This window comes from Sinocyclocheilus rhinocerous, unplaced genomic scaffold (genome assembly GCF_001515625.1).
Source record: "Sinocyclocheilus rhinocerous isolate Xijiao unplaced genomic scaffold, SAMN03320098_v1.1 scaffold1352, whole genome shotgun sequence".
Taxonomy (NCBI): Eukaryota; Metazoa; Chordata; class Actinopteri; order Cypriniformes; family Cyprinidae; genus Sinocyclocheilus; species Sinocyclocheilus rhinocerous.
This window is the reverse complement of record NW_015656168.1, coordinates 46,658-53,194: the sequence shown is the minus strand read 5'-3', so window position 1 is coordinate 53,194 and position 6,537 is coordinate 46,658. Positions and strand designations below refer to the sequence as shown.

General features: G+C 38.0%; 1 pseudogene; it reads left to right on the top strand.

The window, feature by feature from the left end:
- Positions 1 to 4,841: 4,841 nt before the first annotated feature.
- LOC107719773 (5-hydroxytryptamine receptor 4 pseudogene) lies at positions 4,842 to 5,906 on the top strand (annotated as a pseudogene).
- The last annotated feature ends 631 nt before the right edge of the window (positions 5,907 to 6,537 follow it).

The window sequence follows — 6,537 nt, the reverse complement described above, 5'->3', positions numbered from 1 at the left end:
TGACACTGCTGTGGAGAGCTGCAGAGCTGCCATGAGCAGATGTTCACAATGGATTTAAAGGAATATACCCCCTCCCCACCACCACCACCACCACCAATTCTATCAGTTCAATATGCAAAGTAGCCACAACACTTTACTGTCTTTGTGTTTTAGGCTTGTTCCATTATTATCACCATTGTTGGTTTGTTTGGTTTGGTAACTGGTCTTGGACAAAAAAAATGATACTCTACACTGATTGGTATAGATACTGACATTTAGTATCCATGCTTATCAGTGCATGTTAAAATCATTTTAAGTGTGTGTGTGTGTGTGTTTTTTATTATTGTTGTAATTATTTTATGTAGTAAATTTAGGATGAAATCTGCAGTTCTGTGCAGTTTATTTAATAAATTTGACAAAATGTGCTAAAAAGATTTGAGCATTAGTGTTAAGGACAAATAAGAATGTAAGAGATGATAAGGGAACATATGAACATGTAGTTGTAGTATGTGGTCTTAGAAAATGTAAAAATTGTACTTATGTTGGTCTCATACATTTGTGAAGATACTGAGTCCCCACCCCCCCAAAAAAACAACAACTTTATTTATTACTCAAAAATGTAGTGTGGTGTTAAGTAATGACAAAACAGTAAATGTAATGTAAAGTCATGTAAAAAAAAAAAAAGAGATATTAATTTTTGTCTCATAAATATTTTTGGCAGAAAATATTATCTCTTTCTTTCTTTCTTTCTTTTTTATTTAAGCCCCACCAAAATGTTGAAAATTAATTTTAATGTGTGTATTCATATCTACTGAATAACCCAATAGATCCAGCCAAAAATCTGCCGAGATTTCTGTGGAGTCGTGTGGGCACAGATTCCCTGTGTGCCTGATCAAAGCCTAGAAGAGCTAAACTCATTCTGAGATCAGAACGGAATGCAGTGTGTTTACTGATGTTATCTGTGAAATCCAGACAGTCAGTAGCACAGTATCTTTCTACTGCCCGCTTAGGAAAATCAATTATTTCATCTGATTCACACATCAAGCACAATTTAGAAAACATGTAACCTCTCTGTTATTACCCAGTCTAGCTGACTTTGATGTCTGCATTAGCCATACTGTGAAACAGCGAACAGTGCAGGAAATCTGTTGGATGTGAGGATTATTTGCATAACAATGCCCAACTCTTAATACCCAACACACAGGCACCCACACACACATACCCCGCCTACATTCTGATCAAGAGGACTGTTTTAGAGCTTATTAATGTGGCATATTCAAAATAACACACACACACACACACACACACACACGGGCACTTTACTATCCTCACTTCACCAGTGGAGCTGCCGTTCATTAGGCATGGAGGAAACAAGGAGAGTCAGTTAAACATGGCATCGTAAAGAAAGACGAAACACTGTCATTTAGGTGAGTAGATCTCTAATGTGACCTGTAAAATTGTGATTGTGACTGTAACATGCTTAAATATACCTTACAAGTCATGGAAGTCAATAATAATAATAATAATAATAATAATAATAAACAATATGGTTTTATTTATTACTATTGTTGTTGTTGTTATAGCTCTCCCATAAGTCCAGTACTTGTATTGCATATGTAATAATAATAATAATAATAATAATAATAATAAATATATTTTACTACTACTATTATTATTATTTACTTTACATTTGATTTTTTTATTTGGTTTTTACCTTTTTACATGCATATTTTTAGTCTTTAAGTGTTAAAAATAACTATGCTGGAGTTTATAGACATACCAGATTTAATCTTTTTTAGTTTACATTAACGTGAACCCTGAATGTCCCCTCAGTGTTCCCTTTTATGACTGACAGGTCTGGCCGTCTCCTCGTTAGTGTGGGAAGGTGAGTTTTATGCAGCCTGCTTTTGGTAGATTATTAATATGTCTTACTCAAATGGACATTCCTGCCCTGTCCAGTCTCTCCATCCAATTCCTTGAAAGTAAAGTAAATACATATTTTAAGTGAGTTGGCAGAATGCAGCGATTTGATTTGGGTCAATTGTTTTGCTTGGAACGCATCAGAGATGGGTTTTGTTCAAGAATAACAAACAAAGCAACCAATAGCACAATCATGTTGGATTTCCAGTGGCTTTGGTTTAAATGTAAGATTTAGGGGTTGCAACCCGATTTAGGGATGAATGGCAAGTCATTTGTCCAGTAGTGGTTAGTTAAGCTGAAGTACAAAAATTGCTTAGGTATTGTCCTACATGATAACCTGGACAGAGTTTTTGTTATGGAACAACTGAGCGCTTTGTTATGGTCTGCCTGTCTTTATGAACTGGATCAAAAATGGCCCCATATCTTTATTATGCACTTAGAATTACTCAGTGTTTATATTTGTGAAGTGTGGGGTAGAGTTTAATTTGTCGTGTTTAAGATGAGGAACGACCACACACGCAGACACATGTACAATATGTTTCATTACAAGTATCTTTAAGCTGCTCTCAGAACATTGTCTTGATGGTCACAGCTTCTTACTGCAAGAGTATCTGTGCAGGATGTTTTTAAAGCTCACCTGCTGTGTCTGAGCAGTCAGAGGGATCACAGTGTGGGTTTGTGAGCGTGTCTAAGCAGTGTCTGCAGTCCTGACCTTCCAGATCGGTCATTTTGTAACACTGCAAATGGCTCAGAGGAACAGGAAGAATTGTATCATTTTCATTAAGCAGCCGAGTGTTTCTTCTACAGTTCCCCTTATTACTGAGTGCAAATTGCAATATAATGTGCAATATAGCATGCACATTAGGCCATTTGCCATTTCTCTATTTTTAGGGTCAATCTTCAGACCCAATCATTTTTAAATAAACATTTTGTCATAGGGACACTGTGTAGATGATCTTCAATATATTACAATACATAGCAAAATTTATATTATTCATTATATGGATATTATATTTATTCAAGGAATAGCTCGCTGCTAAATAGAAATTTTGTCAGTTTGCTTACTCTCGTTGTGAACCAATACATGCTGTTATATTTTCTGTGGAACACAAATTATGATTTTTTTTTTCAAAAGTATTTTTATGCAGGTTTTTCATATGAGCTGACGTTTGTCGAGATGCACCAACAACAAGAAAAATAATAGTAATAATAATAATTAGTCCATACAACTTGTGCGCTCACATTCAAAATGTCAAGGGACAATCATAATTGAAACCACAACAGCACTAATTCTCATGGATGGGTTTAAAAGATCCATGTGGGACAAGTTTATAATACTTTTATGGTGTTTCATGTTGTTTTTGGAGATGGACAGATGTGGCCACTATGAACTGCAATTGTATGTGGAAAGAGCTGCATAACAGTTTTTTTTTTGTTTCACTGAAATAAATACATAAAGACTGAATGTTTATTTTGGGTGAACATTTCTTATCGTGCTGTTGCAATAAAACTTAAACTGAATTGCCCTGTAGTGAACATCAGCAAGATGGCAAACCAACATTGAAAATCCCTACACCCTGAACGATGGCACTATTGTTTTCTGTAGAGTTGTTTTATAGCTGAATCAAATTAGTTTCTTAATTAACCATTTTTACTACATCAATCAATACATTTTTATTACTGTTATCTGCAGTAGAGCTACTTATAGCTGAATAGAACTTATTTTATAATTAAATAACTTTATATAGTTGAACCAAACTGAAGATGCTTTGAAACAATCAGTATTGTATGAAGCAGAATACAAATAAAAGTGACTTGACTTGATTGCAAACACCAACTGTGTCATAAAAAAAAGATAGAAAACAAAAGTGTCATAATTGCTGATATCCACACAGGAGCTATTATATACTGTAGATCCATAATCAGTCATTAAATAGTTAAGAAATAGCAAAGAAAAGGAAATTATAATTAGAATATAGAATGATAGAATTACTTTTTAAATGATAGCGTAGGGAAGAGCAAAATGTTAAGCATTGCCTTTCCCTGTCACTCGGTCCCATTGGTGGTAATTAAATTTGTATTATTACTGAACTAAAACCATTTTTTTCCACTATCCTTCCTTTTTCCTCTCCGTCAAACATCCCCAGATGTTGTTTTCAGGTTCTGTCACGGGCTGAGAAACATGCCTGTCAGTCACTGGGAACTGACACTCTCTTCTGCATGACTGGATCTGAGAGAATTCATTGGTGGTTTTTATTTAACATGACTTACATTTTACATGAAGAATGTGCAATGGAAGTTTTCTTCATTACATCTCAAATATGCTATTTCTAGAATTTCTTTAATTATGCAACACATTACACCATCCCTTTGAATTGTTTCCAATAGCGAAAATAAATGTGTCAGATTGCATGCTTTCAAACTCGTGTTTTTGCTCACATCCCAATAGGGACTGAGTTAAACTTTAACAGTGCTGATGACATTTTAGGTATGCACGTTAAGTGTAATCCCAAAAGTCACAATGGGGCATGCTGCAGGGATACAATTCCTAAGACAAGGTTGAGTTGAGGGGCTTTTTATGATTCTTGGCCAATATCCAGAAGTAAAGGATCCAAAATATTGTTTTCATTGCAGATTTGGCTTTGGTTTCCCAGTCTGTTCTGCTTTCCCAGCCTTACAGGAGCTTCAGGGGCAGTTGTCACTTAGCAAAAATATTAATGGTGAAATAGAGGGATTATTATGGTGTGGTGAAACGACACAGGCATTTTTGTTCTCATATATCAGTATGGCAGTTTATTCACTAGACAACACTGGAAAAATATCTCGAAAAAGCATTTTTCTTCTTGGTCACAGCATGTTGTGAGATCAAACAAAGCATTTATCAATGATCATGGGAATAAATCTTGAATGCATGTGTCTCGTTTATCACCAGGTTGAACAGCATGGAAAACTCCTCGGAATGGAGCAACATTTCACTCGACTCTGATTTCGAGCCCTGTGCCACATTGAGGAGCTCCGGTTCACGAGTCGCCCTCTATGTCTTCATCATCGCAGGGATCGTCTGCACAGTTGTTGGCAACTTCCTGGTTGTTCTCGCCATTGCTTACTTCAAACAGCTGCAGTGCCCTACAAACTCTTTCGTCATGTCTCTGGCTGTTGCTGACTTCCTGGTGGGGCTGGTGGTTATGCCATACAGTATGGTCAGAACAGTGGAAGGATGTTGGTATTTCGGCCCAAACTTCTGTCATCTTCACTCCAGCTTGGACGTTATGCTCTGCACGGCCTCCATCTTCCATTTGAGCTGCATCGCTTTTGACCGCTATTATGCCGTCTGCAACCCTTTGGTGTATTCATTTAAGATGTCCCGTAAACGTGTGGGTCTGCTGATTGTGGTTTGCTGGGCCATTCCTTTCCTCATCTCCTTCGGCCCAATCCTCCTTGGGCTGCACAAGCTTGGCATGGACGTTCCTTTGCCTGAGAACATGTGCATCTTCTTGGTGAACCGCGTTTATGCCGTTATGGCGTCCCTTGTTGCGTTTTACCTGCCTATGGTGACCATGTTGGTGGCCTACTGGAAGATCTACAAAGCGGCAAAGCGGCAAGCCATGCAGATAAGCGCGATGGAGGCGCAGATGGCGGCAGGTGTGGGCAAAGACTCGAGCAAGAAACAAAAACATCGCAACTCTATAAGGAGGGAAAGAAAAGCGGCCAAAACTCTGGGCATCATCATGGGGGTTTTCCTTCTTTTCTGGTTGCCGTTCTTTACTGTTAATATCGTCGACCCGTTCATTGAGTACGGGACTGCTGCTGTGATATGGGATGTGTTCCTGTGGTTGGGGTATGTCAACTCCTCCCTAAACCCTTTCCTCTATGGTTTCTTTAACCGATCCTTCCGTAGGGCTTTCCTCATGATCATGGGCTGCAGAATATGTCTGCACGGCACAGCTCAAGGAATGGACCTCTCTCACTCGAAAAGAGATGCCAATGAGCGTACTGACAACCAGTAGACTGTTTACCTGTGGCAGTTTATCTGTTTTAATAAAATACCCCAAACTTGCTCCTGTCCAGCCCATATGGCAAAATATGTTTTTTTTTTGGCCAAAATATTGTTCAAATATCCCATGCCAGAAATGTCAGTTCGAATCCTGCTCAGGGGCGCATTTCCCAAAAGCATCATTAGGTAACTATAGCCCTATTCGCACGGGATTAGTATTACCTGGTGACCTCTAGTCATTTGTAATAATTGCGGAGGTTGTCTGTGATCTTAATCCTGTGCGAATCAGCCATGTCTGTAATTTTTAAACTAAAAATTCCCCCGCAAATGACCTACCATATTTCGCCAAACAACGAGGTCCTGTGATAATATTAGTCCCGTGCGAATCGGCATCTCTGTGATTTGGCCAGCATTTGGCTGGTCGTATATCATTTTTCGAGCTTTTTGTTTCCTGTGTGCCTTTTTATCCATCTTTCGCGAAGAATGGAGCTGCGTTGGAGTGTTTGATAGTATTTTGGGTGCTGTCATATCGCTACACCATACAATTTGCAGAAAGAGAAAGCTGAAAAGGTTTTGAGGTTAATGTGTTACAAATAAATCGGGCATCAAGCTTGAGATAGTATTTTAATGTGGTGAAATGTAAA